Below are 17,201 nucleotides of genomic sequence, written 5' to 3'. Positions count from 1 at the left end.
TTCAAGAAGAAGAAAATATTTACCAAGTAGACTAATATAAAAAGTAATACAAAAACAATAACAAGGCTATATACAGGGGGTACCGGTACCGAGTCAGTGTGGAGGCTATATACAGGGGACACCGGTACCGAGTCAGTGTGGAGGCTATATACAGGGGACACCGGTACCGAGTCAGTGTGGAGGCTATATACAGGGGACACCGGTACCGAGTCAGTGTGGAGGCTATATACAGGGTATTACGGTACAGAGTCAGTGTGGAGGCTATATACAGGGTATTACGGTACAGAGTCAGTGTGGAGGCTATATACAGGGGGTACCGGTACCGAGTCAGTGTGGAGGCTATATACAGGGGACACCGGTACCGAGTCAGTGTGGAGGCTATATACAGGGGGTACCGGTACCGAGTCAGTGTGGAGGCTATATACAGGGGGTACCGGTACCGAGTCAATGTGGAGGCTATATACAGGGGACACCGGTACCGAGTCAGTGTGGAGGCTATATACAGGGGACACCGGTACCGAGTCAGTGTGGAGGCTATATACAGGGGGTACCGGTACCGAGTCAGTGTGGAGGCTATATACAGGGGACACCGGTACCGAGTCAGTGTGGAGGCTATATACAGGGGGTACCGGTACCGAGTCAGTGTGGAGGCTATATACAGGGGACACCGGTACCGAGTCAGTGTGGAGGCTATATACAGGGGACACCGGTACCGAGTCAGTGTGGAGGCTATATACAGGGGACACCGGTACCGAGTCAGTGTGGAGGCTATATACAGGGGACACCGGTACCGAGTCAGTGTGGAGGCTATATACAGGGGGCACCGGTACAGAGTCAATGTGGAGGCTATATACAGGGGACACCGGTACCGAGTCAGTGTGGAGGCTATATACAGGGGACACCGGTACCGAGTCAGTGTGGAGGCTATATACAGGGGGTACCGGTACCGAGTCAGTGTGGAGGCTATATACAGGGGACACCGGTACCGAGTCAGTGTGGAGGCTATATACAGGGGGGTACCGGTACCGAGTCAGTGTGGAGGCTATATACAGGGGACACCGGTACCGAGTCAGTGTGGAGGCTATATACAGGGGACACCGGTACCGAGTCAGTGTGGAGGCTATATACAGGGGACACCGGTACCGAGTCAGTGTGGAGGCTATATACAGGGGACACCGGTACCGAGTCAGTGTGGAGGCTATATACAGGGGGCACCGGTACAGAGTCAATGTGGAGACTATATACAGGGGACACCGGTACCGAGTCAGTGTGGAGGCTATATACAGGGGGCACCGGTACAGAGTCAGTGTGGAGGCTATATACAGGGGACACCGGTACCGAGTCAGTGTGGAGGCTATATACAGGGGGCACCGGTACAGAGTCAATGTGGAGACTATATACAGGGGACACCGGTACAGAGTCAGTGTGGAGGCTATATACAGGGGGTACCGGTACAGAGTCAATGTGGAGGCTATATACAGGGGACACCGGTACCGAGTCAGTGTGGAGGCTATATACAGGGGACACCGGTACCGAGTCAGTGTGGAGGCTATATACAGGGGACACCGGTACCGAGTCAGTGTGGAGGCTATATACAGGAGACACCGGTACCGAGTCAGTGTGGAGGCTATATACAGGGGACACCGGTACAGAGTCAATGTGGAGGCTATATACAGGGGACACCGGTACCGAGTCAGTGTGGAGGCTATATACAGGGGACACCGGTACCGAGTCAGTGTGGAGGCTATATACAGGGGACACCGGTACCGAGTCAGTGTGGAGGCTATATACAGGGGACACCGGTACCGAGTCAGTGTGGAGGCTATATACAGGGGACACCGGTACCGAGTCAGTGTGGAGGCTATATACAGGGTACCGGTACCGAGTCAGTGTGGAGGCTATATACAGGGGACACCGGTACCGAGTCAATGTGGAGGCTATATACAGGGGACACCGGGTACCGAGTCAATGTGGAGGCTATATACAGGGGACACCGGTACCGAGTCAATGTGGAGGCTATATACAGGGGACACCGGTACCGAGTCAGTGTGGAGGCTATATACAGGGGACACCGGTACAGAGTCAGTGTGGAGGCTATATACAGGGGACACCGGTACAGAGTCAGTGTGGAGGCTATATACAGGGGACACCGGTACCGAGTCAGTGTGGAGGCTATATACAGGGGACACCGGTACCGAGTCAATGTGGAGGCTATATACAGGGGACACCGGTACCGAGTCAATGTGGAGGCTATATACAGGGGGTACCAGTACCGAGTCAGTGTGGAGGCTATATACAGGGGGTACCGGTACCGAGTCAGTGTGGAGGCTATATACAGGGGACACCGGTACCGAGTCAGTGTGGAGGCTATATACAGGGGGTACCGGTACCGAGTCAATGTGGAGGCTATATACAGGGGACACCGGTACCGAGTCAGTGTGGAGGCTATATACAGGGGACACCGGTACCGAGTCAGTGTGGAGGCTATATACAGGGGACACCGGTACCGAGTCAGTGTGGAGGCTATATACAGGGGACACCGGTACCGAGTCAGTGTGGAGGCTATATACAGGGGACACCGGTACCGAGTCAGTGTGGAGGCTATATACAGGGGACACCGGTACCGAGTCAGTGTGGAGGCTATATACAGGGGACACCGGTACCGAGTCAGTGTGGAGGCTATATACAGGGGACACCGGTACAGAGTCAGTGTGGAGGCTATATACAGGGGGTACCAGTACCGAGTCAGTGTGGAGGCTATATACAGGGGGTACCAGTACCGAGTCAGTGTGGAGGCTATATACAGGGGACACCGGTACCGAGTCAGTGTGGAGGCTATATACAGGGGACACCGGTACCGAGTCAGTGTGGAGGCTATATACAGGGGACACCGGTACCGAGTCAGTGTGGAGGCTATATACAGGGGGTACCAGTACCGAGTCAGTGTGGAGGCTATATACAGGGGGACACCGGTACCGAGTCAGTGTGGAGGCTATATACAGGGGACACCGGTACCGAGTCAGTGTGGAGGCTATATACAGGGGACACCGGTACCGAGTCAGTGTGGAGGCTATATACAGGGGACACCGGTACCGAGTCAGTGTGGAGGCTATATACAGGGGACACCGGTACCGAGTCAGTGTGGAGGCTATATACAGGGGACACCGGTACCGAGTCAGTGTGGAGGCTATATACAGGGGACACCGGTACCGAGTCAGTGTGGAGGCTATCTACAGGGGACACCGGTACAGAGTCAGTGTGGAGGCTATATACAGGGGACACCGGTACCGAGTCAGTGTGGAGGCTATATACAGGGGACACCGGTACCGAGTCAGTGTGGAGGCTATATACAGGGGACACCGGTACCGAGTCAGTGTGGAGGCTATATACAGGGGACACCGGTACCGAGTCAGTGTGGAGGCTATATACAGGGGACACCGGTACCGAGTCAGTGTGGAGGCTATATACAGGGGGACACCGGTACCGAGTCAGTGTGGAGGCTATATACAGGGGACACCGGTACCGAGTCAGTGTGGAGGCTATATACAGGGGACACCGGTACCGAGTCAGTGTGGAGGTTATATACAGGGGGGTACCGGTACAGAGTCAATGTGGAGGCTATATACAGGGGACACCGGTACCGAGTCAGTGTGGAGGCTATATACAGGGGACACCGGTACCGAGTCAGTGTGGAGGCTATATACAGGGGACACCGGTACCGAGTCAGTGTGGAGGCTATATACAGGGACACCGGGTACCGAGTCAGTGTGGAGGCTATATACAGGGGACACCGGTACCGAGTCAGTGTGGAGGCTATATACAGGGGACACCGGTACCGAGTCAGTGTGGAGGTTATATACAGGGGGTACCGGTACAGAGTCAATGTGGAGGCTATATACAGGGGACACCGGTACCGAGTCAGTGTGGAGGCTATATACAGGAGGCACCGGTACCGAGTCAGTGTGGAGGCTATATACAGGGGACACCGGTACCGAGTCAGTGTGGAGGCTATATACAGGGGACACCGGTACCGAGTCAGTGTGGAGGCTATATACAGGGGACACCGGTACCGAGTCAGTGTGGAGGCTATATACAGGGGACACCGGTACCGAGTCAGTGTGGAGGCTATATACAGGGGACACCGGTACCGAGTCAGTGTGGAGGCTATATACAGGGGACACCGGTACCGAGTCAGTGTGGAGGCTATATACAGGGGACACCGGTACCGAGTCAGTGTGGAGGCTATATACAGGGGACACCGGTACCGAGTCAGTGTGGAGGCTATATACAGGGGACACCGGTACCGAGTCAGTGTGGAGGCTATATACAGGGGACACCGGTACCGAGTCAGTGTGGAGGCTATATACAGGGGACACCGGTACCGAGTCAGTGTGGAGGCTATATACAGGGGACACCGGTACCGAGTCAGTGTGGAGGCTATATACAGGGGACACCGGTACCGAGTCAGTGTGGAGGCTATATACAGGGTGTACCGGTACAGAGTCAATGTGGAGGTTATATACAGGGGGTACCGGTACAGAGTCAGTGTGGAGGCTATATACAGGAGGCACCGGTACAGAGTCAATGTGGAGGCTATATACAGGAGGCACCGGTACCGAGTCAGTGTGGAGGCTATATACAGGAGGCACCGGTACCGAGTCAGTGTGGAGGCTATATACAAGGGACACCGGTACCGAGTCAGTGTGGAGGCTATAGACAGGGGGTACCGGTACCGAGTCAGTGTGGAGGCTATATACAGGGGGTACCAGTACAGAGTCAATGTGGAGGCTATATACAGGGAGTTACGGTACAGAGTCTATGTGGAGGCTATATACAGGGGCCACCGGTACCGAGTCAGTGTGGAGGCTATATACAGGGGGTACCGGTACCGAGTCAGTGTGGAGGCTATATACAGGGGACACCGGTACTGAGTCCGTGTGGAGGCTATATACAGGGGGTACCGATACCGAGTCAGTGTGGAGGCTATATACAGGGGGTACCGGTACCGAGTCAACGTGGAGGCTATATACAGGGGGTACCGGTACCGAGTCAGTGTGGAGGCTATATACAGGGGACACCGGTACCGAGTCAGTGTGGAGGCTATATACAGGGGGGTACCAGTACCGAGTCAACTTGGAGGCTATATACAGGGGGCACCGGTACCGAGTCAGTGTGCTGGCTATATACAGGGGACACCGGTACCGAGTCAGTGTGGAGGCTATATACAGGAGGCACCGGTACCGAGTCAGTGTGGAGGCTATATACAGGAGGCACCGGTACCGAGTCAGTGTGGAGGCTATATACAGGAGGCACCGGTACCGAGTCAGTGTGCAGGCTATATACAGGAGACACCGGTACAGAGTCAGTGTGGAGGCTATATACAGGGGACACCGGTACCGAGTCAGTGTGGAGGCTATATACAGGGGACACCGGTACCGAGTCAGTGTGGAGGCTATATACAGGGGACACCGGTACCGAGTCAGTGTGGAGGCTATATACAGGAGGCACCGGTACCGAGTCAGTGTGGAGGCTATACACAGGAGACACCGGTACCGAGTCAGTGTGGAGGCTATATACAGGGGACACCGGTACCGAGTCAGTGTGGAGGCTATATACAGGTTGTACCGGTACAGAGTCAATGTGGAGGTTATATACAGGGGGTACCGGTACAGAGTCAGTGTGGAGGCTATATACAGGAGGCACCGGTACAGAGTCAATGTGGAGGCTATATACAGGAGGCACCGGTACCGAGTCAGTGTGGAGGCTATATACAGGAGGCACCGGTACCGAGTCAGTGTGGAGGCTATATACAAGGGACACCGGTACCGAGTCAGTGTGGAGGCTATAGACAGGGGGTACCGGTACCGAGTCAGTGTGGAGGCTATATACAGGGGGTACCAGTACAGAGTCAATGTGGAGGCTATATACAGGGAGTTACGGTACAGAGTCTATGTGGAGGCTATATACAGGGGCCACCGGTACCGAGTCAGTGTGGAGGCTATATACAGGGGGTACCGGTACCGAGTCAGTGTGGAGGCTATATACAGGGGACACCGGTACTGAGTCCGTGTGGAGGCTATATACAGGGGGTACCGATACCGAGTCAGTGTGGAGGCTATATACAGGGGGTACCGGTACCGAGTCAACGTGGAGGCTATATACAGGGGGTACCGGTACCGAGTCAGTGTGGAGGCTATATACAGGGGACACCGGTACCGAGTCAGTGTGGAGGCTATATACAGGGGGTACCAGTACCGAGTCAACTTGGAGGCTATATACAGGGGGCACCGGTACCGAGTCAGTGTGCTGGCTATATACAGGGGACACCGGTACCGAGTCAGTGTGGAGGCTATATACAGGAGGCACCGGTACCGAGTCAGTGTGGAGGCTATATACAGGAGGCACCGGTACCGAGTCAGTGTGGAGGCTATATACAGGAGGCACCGGTACCGAGTCAGTGTGCAGGCTATATACAGGAGACACCGGTACAGAGTCAGTGTGGAGGCTATATACAGGGGACACCGGTACCGAGTCAGTGTGGAGGCTATATACAGGGGACACCGGTACCGAGTCAGTGTGGAGGCTATATACAGGAGGCACCGGTACCGAGTCAGTGTGGAGGCTATACACAGGAGACACCGGTACCGAGTCAGTGTGGAGGCTATATACAGGAGGCACCGGTACCGAGTAAGTGTGCAGGGGGTACAGGCTAGTTGAGGTCATCTGTACATGTAGGTGGGGGCGAAGTGACTATGTATAGGTAATAAACAAACAGCGAGTAGCAGTAGTGTACAAGAGAGGGGTGGGGGGTGTCATTGTAAATTGTCCGGTGGTGATTTTTATGAATTGTTCAGCAGTTTAATGGCTTGGGGGTAGAAGCTGTTGAGGAGCCTTTTGGTCCTGGACTTGGCGCTCTGGTACCGCTTGCCGTGCAGTAGCAGAGAAAATATCCTTCCTGTTATATCCTTCCTGTTTGGCCCTGTCCGGGGGTGTCCTCGGATGGGGCCACAGTGTCTCCTGACCCCTCCTGTCTCAGCCTCCAGTATTTATGCTGCAGTAGTTTGTGTCGGGGGGCTGGGGTCAGTTTGTTATATCTGGAGTACTTCTCCTGTCCTATTCGGTGTCCTGTGTGAATCTAAGTGTGCGTTCTCTAATTCTCTCCTTCTCTCTTTCTTTCTCTCTCTCGGAGGACCTGAGCCCTAGGACCATGCCCCAGGACTACCTGACATGATGACTCCTTGCTGTCCCCAGTCCACCTGGCCATGCTGCTGTTCCAGTTTCAACTGACCTGAGCCCTAGGACCATGCCCCAGGACTACCTGACATGATGACTCCTTGCTGTCCCCAGTCCACCTGGCCATGGTGCTGCTCCAGTTTCAACTTCCACCTGACTGTGCTGCTGCTCCAGTTTCAACTGTTCTGCCTTATTATTATTCGACCATGCTGGTCATTTATGAACATTTGAACATCTTGGCCATGTTCTGTTATAATCTCCACCCGGCACAGCCAGAAGAGGACTGGCCACCCCACATAGCCTGGTTCCTCTCTAGGTTTCTTCCTAGGTATTGGCCTTTCTAGGGAGTTTTTCCTAGCCACCGTGCTTCTACACCTGCATTGCTTGCTGTTTGTGGTTTTAGGCTGGGTTTCTGTACAGCACTTTGAGATATCAGCTGATGTACGAAGGGCATCAGTTTATGATGTGTATTTCTGTTATCTGGCAGATTCTAGTAGCATTTTTTGACCATGACGTTCAATGTAAACCGTGATTTATGGATATAAATTGCATATTATTGAAAAAAACATAAATGTACTGTATAACATGTCCTATTCCTGTCATCTGATGAAGATTTTCAAAAGGTTAGTGAATTATTTTTCTTTTAATCCTGCTTTTGTGATTGCATCTATTGTTCTACAAAATGGCTATGTAAATTAGCCTATCTTTTGGTGGTGGTTTGACATGAATATGTGCTATGTTTTCGCCGTAAAACATTTTAGAAATCTGACTTGCTGGCTAGATGAACAAGGTGTTTATCTTTCATTTGAGCTATTGGACTTGTTAATGTGTGGAGGTTAAATATTTCTAAGAATATATTTGCGTTCTGTGCGCCACTGTGTCAGTTGAGCAGTGGGGGATGGTACCCCTAGAGGTACGTGTGGGGCCATGTAGTTTTAAGCATCTCCAATCCAAAGTTAAATCTAGAATTGGCTTCCTATTTCGCAACAAAGAATCCTTCACTCATGCTGCCAAACACACCCTTGTAAAACTGACAATCCCATCAATCCTCGACTTCGGCGATGTCATTTACAAAATAGCCTCCAATACCCTACTCAATAAATTGGATGCAATCTATCACAGTGCCATCAGTTTTGTCACCAAAGCCCCATATACTACACACCAGAGCGACCTGCACACTCTCGTTGCCTGGCCCTCGCTTCATACTCCTCGCCAAACCCACTGGCTCCAGGTCATCTACAAGACCCTGCTAGGTAAAGGCCCCCCTTATCTCAGCTCGCTGGTCACCATAGCATCTCCCACCTGTAGCACGCGCTCCAGCAGGTATATCTCTCTGGTCACCCCCAAAACCAATTCTTCCTTTGGCCTCTCCTTCCAGTTCTCTGCTGCCATTGACTGGAATGAACTACAAAAATCTCTGAAACTGGAAACACTTATCTTCCTCACTAGATTTAAGCACCAGCTGTCAGAGCAGCTCACAGATTACTGCACCTGTACATAGCCCACCTATAATTTAGCCCAAACAACTACCTCTTTCCCTACTGTATTTATTTTGCTCCTTTGCACACCATTATTTCTATCTCTACCTTGCACATTCTTCCACTGCAAATCTACCATTCCAGTGTTTTACTGCTATATTGTATTTACTTCGCAACCTAGGCCTTTTTTTGCATTTTGCCTCCCTTTTCTCACCTCATTTGCTCACATTGTATATAGACTTATTTTTCAACAGTGTTATCGAGTGTATGTTAGTTTTACTCCATGTGAAACTCTATGTTGTTGTATGTGTCAAACTGCTTTGCTTTATCTTGGCCAGGTCACAATTGTAAATGAGATCTTGTTCTCAAATTGCCTACCTGGTTAAATAAAGGTGATCTGGCCTACCTGGTTAAATAAAGGTGATCTGGCCTACCTGGTTAAATAAAGGTGATCTGGTCTACCTGGTTAAATAAAGGTGATCTGGCCTACCTGGTTAAATAAAGGTGATCTGGTCTACCTGGTTAAATAAAGGTGATCTGGCCTACCTGGTTAAATAAAGGTGAAATAAATAAATATATATACAAAATCTTGTTTATATGCAGTTTACATTTGGTTTTGTTTATATATGGTTTAAATCTTGTTTCTATGTGGTTTATATGGTCAACTTCATTGATTGAGTATCTCCCACCCAACCCAGAATTTGATTAGCACCGTCAGCATGTTGCTGGAGGCTAATAATGAACAAAACAAAATATTTCCACTACTTTACTAATGTGTCCTTTTCTTAGAAATGTAATGGTTATAGCAAGAACGAATAACTACATATCTATTACATTTTTATACTGTTTTCAACAAACTGCCAGGGGTATGTTGAGCATTCGTCAGCATTGTCATCACTGTCGTCGTCCTGGGGCCAGACTATTTGTGTAAATTCAATCTTATAGAAAAAAAGGGAAATAATTCAAGCACCTGCACTTGAACCAAAACAAAGTGAAAGCTGTTCTCTAGGCTGATATCCAGCCCCTGTGGTATAACATAACCTTATATACCATCTAGCCCCATGGTATAACATAACCTTATATACCATCTAGCCCCTGTGGTATAACATAACCTTACATACCATCTAGCCCCATGGTATAACATAACCTTACATACCATCTAGCCCCATGGTATAACATAACCTTACATACCATCTAGCCCCATGGTATAACATAACCTGACATACCATCTAGCCCCATGGTATAGCATAACCTTACATACCATCTAGCCCCATGGTATAACATAACCTTACATACCACCTAGCCCCATAGTATAACATAACCTTACATACCATCTAGCCCCATGGTATAACATAACCTTATATACCATCTAGCCCCATGGTATAACATAACCTTACATACCATCTAGCCCCATGGTATAACATAACCTTACATACCATCTAGCCCCATGGTATAACATAACCTGACATACCATCTAGCCCCATGGTATAGCATAACCTTACATACCATCTAGCCCCATGGTATAACATAACCTTACATACCATCTAGCCCCATAGTATAACATAACCTTACATACCATCTAGCCCCATGGTATAACATAACCGTACATACCATCTAGCCCCATGGTATAACATAACCTTACATACCATCTAGCCCCATAGTATAACATAACCTTACATACCATCTAGCCCCTGTGGTATAACATAACCTTACATACCATCTAGCCCCATGGTATAACATAACCTTATATACCATCTAGCCCCATGGTATAACATAACCTTATATACCATCTAGCCCCATGGTATAACATAACCTTATATACCATCTAGCCCCTGTGGTATAACATAACCTGACATACCATCTAGCCCCATGGTATAGCATAACCTTACATACCATCTAGCCCCATAGTATAACATAACCTTATATACCATCTAGCCCCATGGTATAACATAACCTTATATACCATCTAGCCCCTGTGGTATAACATAACCTTACATACCATCTAGCCCCATGGTATAACATAACCTTACATACCATCTAGCCCCATGGTATAACATAACCTTACATACCATCTAGCCCCATGGTATAACATAACCGTACATACCATCTAGACCCATGGTATAACATAACCGTACATACCATCTAGCCCCATGGTATAACATAACCTTATATACCATCTAGCCCCATGGTATAACATAACCTTACATACCATCTAGCCCCATGGTATAACATAACCTTATATACCATCTAGCCCCATGGTATAACATAACCTTATATACCATCTAGCCCCTGTGGTATAACATAACCTGACATACCATCTAGCCCCATGGTATAGCATAACCTTACATACCATCTAGCCCCATAGTATAACATAACCTTATATACCATCTAGCCCCATGGTATAACATAACCTTACATACCATCTAGCCCCATGGTATAACATAACCTTACATACCATCTAGCCCCTGTGGTATAACATAACCTTATATACCATCTAGCCCCTGTGGTATAACATAACCTTACATACCATCTAGCCCCATGGTATAACATAACCTTACATACCATCTAGCCCCATGGTATAACATAACCTTACATACCATCTAGCCCCATGGTATAACATAACCTTACATACCATCTAGACCCATGGTATAACATAACCTTACATACCATCTAGCCCCATGGTATAACATAACCTTATATACCATCTAGCCCCATGGTATAACATAACCTTACATACCATCTAGCCCCATGGTATAACATAACCTTATATACCATCTAGCCCCATGGTATAACATAACCTTACATACCATCTAGCCCCATGGTATAACATAACCTTACATACCATCTAGCCCCATGGTATAACATAACCTTACATACCATCTAGCCCCATGGTATAACATAACCTTATATACCATCTAGCCCCATGGTATAACATAACCTTACATACCATCTAGCCCCATGGTATAACATAACCGTACATACCATCTAGCCCCATGGTATAACATAACCTTACATACCATCTAGCCCCTTGGTATAACATAACCTGACATACCATCTAGCCCCATGGTATAACATAACCTTATATACCATCTAGCCCCATAGTATAACATAACCTTATATACCATCTAGCCCCATGTTATAACATAACCTTATATACCATCTAGCCCCATGGTATAACATAACCTTACATACCATCTAGCCCCATGGTATAACATAACCTTACATACCATCTAGCCCTATGGTATAGCATAACCTGACATACCATCTAGCCCCATGGTATAACATAACCTTACATACCATCTAGCCCCATGGTATAACATAACCTTATATACCATCTAGCCCCATAGTATAACATAACCTTATATACCATCTAGCCCCATGGTATAACATAACCTTACATACCATCTAGCCCCATGGTATAACATAACCTTATATACCATCTAGCCCCATGGTATAACATAACCTTATATACCATCTAGCCCCATGGTATAACATAACCTTATATACCATCTAGCCCCATGGTATAGCATAACCTTATATACCATCTAGCCCCATGGTATAACATAACCTTACATACCATCTAGCCCCATGGTATAACATAACCTTACATACCATCTAGCCCCATGGTATAACATAACCTGACATACCATCTAGCCCCATGGTGTAACATAACCTTACATACCATCTAGCCCCATGGTATAGCATAACCTTACATACCTAATGTTTGGCAATGCTCCTTTTGGTCTCATTGGAACATGTTAGGTGAAAACATGGACTCAGATTTCTGTAATTGTGTGTGTAGTGTGTGTGTGTGTGTGTGTGTGTGTGTGTGTGTGTGCGTGCGTGCGTGTGTGTGTGTTAAGTGACAGAGGCATGCAACCAGTGTAAAAGCACATCCACCCTATTATTGCCTCATTGTGCCAGCGACATCAAAGATCTGCCCTAGTATGCCTCTGGCCAGGGACAGGTGAAAGGTATAGATTTACTTAAATATTATGAAGGGTACTTCTGGGCTTAAGACAGCAGCTGCCACTCCCCGAAAAACCAACAGAACAATGTCTGGTCTCTGTATCAGGAGGTTCCACATGGTGGACTCCTGAAGGCCCTTTGTCATTTGCTTCACCTGTCTCATTGTTTGTCAGACCACCTAAAAGACACAATTACAATGTACACAAGCCTGTGGTCATGGGGAAGCAGTGTAATAGTTAGACTGCTGGATATTGACAGTTAGACTGCTGGATATTGACAGTTAGATTGCTGGATATTGACAATTAGACTGCTGGATATTGTCAGTTAGACTGCTGGATATTTGCAGTTAGACTGCTGGATATTGACAGTTAGACTGCTGCATATTGACAGTTAGATTGCTGGATATTGACAATTAGACTGCTGGATATTGTCAGTTAGACTGCTGGATATTGGCAGTTAGACTGCTGGATATTGACAGTTAGACTGCTGGATATTGAAGTTAGACTGCTCGATATTGACAGTTAGACTTCTGGATGTTGGCAGACTGCTGGATATTGACAGTTTGACTTCTGGATATTGGCAGACTGCTGGATGTTGGCAGTTAGACTGCAGGATATTGACCGTTAGACTTCTGGATATTGGCAGGATATTGGCTCCTTTACACAAAAAAAGAAAACAACAAATGCACCTGGGTCTGCCAGTGGCGCTGTTTTTCCTTTTGCGTACCTCAGGGTTCAGCCCCAGCCCCCATGTGTTGGGAAAAAGACCTGTCTAAATGTGGAAAAACAAGACCTGACTGGGACTAACCATCTTTCAATAACATAGAAATTAGTCATTGGCACATTTTTGGTTGAGATAAATGAGATTACAACCTACACTGAGTATAGAAAACATTAAGAACACCTGTTATTTCCATGATAGACTGACCAGTTGAATCCACTGGTTTGTGTCATTAACTGCAATGCTGCCGGGTTATTCACGGTCAACAGTTTCCTGTGTGAATCAAGAATAGTCCATCACCCAAAGGACATTCAGCCAACTTGACACAACTGTGGGAAGCATTGGAGTCCACATGTGCCAGCATCCCTGTCGAACCTTGTAGAGTGCATGCCCAGATGAATTGCAGTGCTGAGGGCAGAAGGTGGGTATGCAATTCAATATTAGGAAGATGTTCCTAATGTTTGGGATACTTAGTGTATATTCACCCACTCAAAAGTTAGCTGAACTTCCAGTGCTATCACTATGCTTCAACCTATTTTTGGTTACGTTGTCACCAAATGTTTATCACTGTGCTTTCAACCATCTAAATCATATCTAAGTTCAAATGGGAATACAATGTCAGATAAAGTGCCTTCAGAAAGTATTCAGCCCCCTTGACATTTTTCACATTCTGTTATGTTACAGCCTTATTCTAAAATGTATTAAATCATTTTTTTACCTCAATGTTCAGGTCTAAACCATAATGACAAAGCAAAAACAGATATTTTTAAAATGTTAGCAAATTTATTAAAAATACAAAACTTAAATATCACATTTACATAAGAATTCAGACTCTTTACTCAGTACTTTGTTGAAGCACCTTTGGCAGCAATTACAGCCTCAAGTCTTCTTGGGTATGACGCTACAAGCTTTGCACACCTGTATTTAGGGAGTTTCTCCCATTGTTCTCTGCAGATTCTCTCAAGCTCTGTTAGGTTGGAAGGGGAGCGTCGATGCACAGCTATTTTCAGGTCTCTCCAGAATTGTCCCGAAGTTGTCTTGGCTGTGTGCTTAGGGTCGTTGTCCTGTTGGAAGGTGAACCTTCATCCCAGTCTGAAATCCTGAGCGCTCTGTGCAGGTTTTCATCAAGGATCTTTCTGTCATTTGCTTGATTCATCTTTACTTTGATCCTGACTAGTCTACTAGACAGACTAAAACAACCATATGGTCTCAGCAAAGTAGTCAGACTAAAACAACCAGCAAAGTAGAGAGACTAAAACATCCAGATGGCCTCAGCAAAGTAGTCAGACTAAAACAACCAGCAAAGTAGACAGACTAAAACAACCAGATGGCCTTAGTAAAGTAGTCAGACTAAAACAACCAGCAAAGTAGACAGACTAAAACAACCAGATGGCATCAGCCCAGTAGACAGACTAAAACAACGAGCAAAGTAGTCAGACTAAAACAACCAGCAAAGTAGTCAGAGTAAAACAACCAGATGGCCTCAGCAAAGTAGTCAGACTAAAACAACCAGCAAAGTAGACAAACTAAAACAACCAGCAAAGTAGTCAGACTAAAACAACCAGCAAAGTAGACAGACTAAAACAACCAGCAAAGTAGACAGACTAAAACAACCAGCAAAGTAGACAGACTAAAACAACCAGCAAAGTAGTCAGACTAAAACAACCAGCAAAGTAGTCAGACTAAAAAGACCAGCAAAGTAGTCAGACTAAAAAGACCAGCAAAGTAGTCAGACTAAAAAGACCAGCAAAGTAGTCAGACTAAAAAGACCAGCAAAGTAGTCAGACTAAAACAACCAGCAAAGTAGACAGACTAAAACAACCAGCAAAGTAGTCAGACTAAAAAGACCAGTAAAGTAGTCAGACTAAAAAGACCAGCAAAGTAGTCAGACTAAAACAACCAGCAAAGTAGACAGACTAAAACAACCAGCAAAGTAGTCAGACTAAAACAACCAGCAAAGTAAACAGACTAAAACAACCAGCAAAGTAGTCCGACTAAAACAACCAGATGGCCTCAGCAAAGTAGTCAGACTAAAACAACCAGCAAAGTAGTCAGACTAAAACAACTAGATGGCCTCAGCCATGTAGACAAACTAAAACAACCAGCAAAGTAGTCAGACTAAAACAACTAGATGGCCTCAGCCATGTAGACAAACTAAAACAACCAGCAAAGTAGTCAGACTAAAACAACCAGCAAAGTAGTCAGACTTAAACAACCAGCAAAGTAGTCAGACTAAAACAACTAGATGGCCTCAGCCATGTAGACAAACTAAATCAACCATATGGCCTCAGCCCAGTAGACAGACTAAAACAATGATATGGCCTCAGCCCAGTAGACAGACTAAAACAATGATATGGCCTCAGCCCAGTAGACAGACTAAAACAATGATATGGCCTCAGCCCAGTAGACAGACTAAAACAATGATATGGCCTCAGCCCAGTAGACAGACTAAAACAATGATATGGCCTCAGCCCAGTAGACAGACTAAAACAATGATATGGCCTCAGCCCAGTAGACAGACTAAAACAATGATATGGCCTCAGCCCAGTAGACAGACTAAAACAATGATATGGCCTCAGCCCAGTAGACAGACTAAAACAATGATATGGCCTCAGCCCAGTAGACAGACTAAAACAATGATATGGCCTCAGCCCAGTAGACAGACTAAAACAATGATATGGCCTCAGCCAAGTAGACAGACTAAAACAATGATATGGCCTCAGCCCAGTAGACAGACTAAAACAATGATATGGCCTCAGCCCAGTAGACAGACTAAAACAATGATATGGCCTCAGCCCAGTAGACAGACTAAAACAATGATATGGCCTCAGCCCAGTAGACAGACTAAAACAATGATATGGCCTCAGCCCAGTAGACAGACTAAAACAATGATATGGCCTCAGCCCAGTAGACAGACTAAAACAATGATATGGCCTCAGCCCAGTAGACAGACTAAAACAATGATATGGCCTCAGCCAAGTAGACAGACTAAAACAATGATATGGCCTCAGCCCAGTAGACAGACTAAAACAATGATATGGCCTCAGCCCAGTAGACAGACTAAAACAATGATATGGCCTCAGCCCAGTAGACAGACTAAAACAATGATATGGCCTCAGCCCAGTAGACAGACTAAAACAATGATATGGCCTCAGCCCAGTAGACAGACTAAAACAATGATATGGCCTCAGCCCAGTAGACAGACTAAAACAATGATATGGCCTCAGCCAAGCAGAAAGACTAAACAACTATATTGCCTCAGCGAAGTAGACAGACTAAACAATGATATGGCCTCAGCCAAGCAGAAAGACTAAACAACGATATTGCCTCAGTGAAGTAGACAGACTAAAACAACCAGAAAAGTAGACAGACTAAAACAACCATATTTTCTTAGCCAAGTCTACAGACGAAAAGTAGACAGACTAAAACAACCAGCAAAGTAGACAGACTAAAAGTACAAGCAAAGTAGACAGAATAAAACAACGAGCGAAGTAGACAGACTTAAACAACCAGCAAAGTAGACAGACTAAAAGTACAAGCAAAGTAGACAGAATAAAACAACCAGCAAATTACACAGAATAAAACTACTAACAAAGTAGACGGCATAAAATAGTAGACAGGAAATAAGTTGAAAGAACAACAATGAGCAGCTATGGTTAATGATTCCTACGCAACATTTTTGGACAAGGAAAGACCTGCCCTGAGACGAGTGAAACAGCGCCTCACGTGTGTCTGTCTGGGGAAATGATAGCAGATGGAGAGCAGCTTGATCTAATCCAATGGTTGAAGCAGGCTCAAATG

The sequence above is a fragment of the Oncorhynchus kisutch genome, linkage group LG18 (genome assembly GCF_002021735.2).
Source record: "Oncorhynchus kisutch isolate 150728-3 linkage group LG18, Okis_V2, whole genome shotgun sequence".
NCBI lineage: Eukaryota > Metazoa > Chordata > Actinopteri > Salmoniformes > Salmonidae > Oncorhynchus > Oncorhynchus kisutch.
This window is presented reverse-complemented; position numbering follows the sequence as displayed.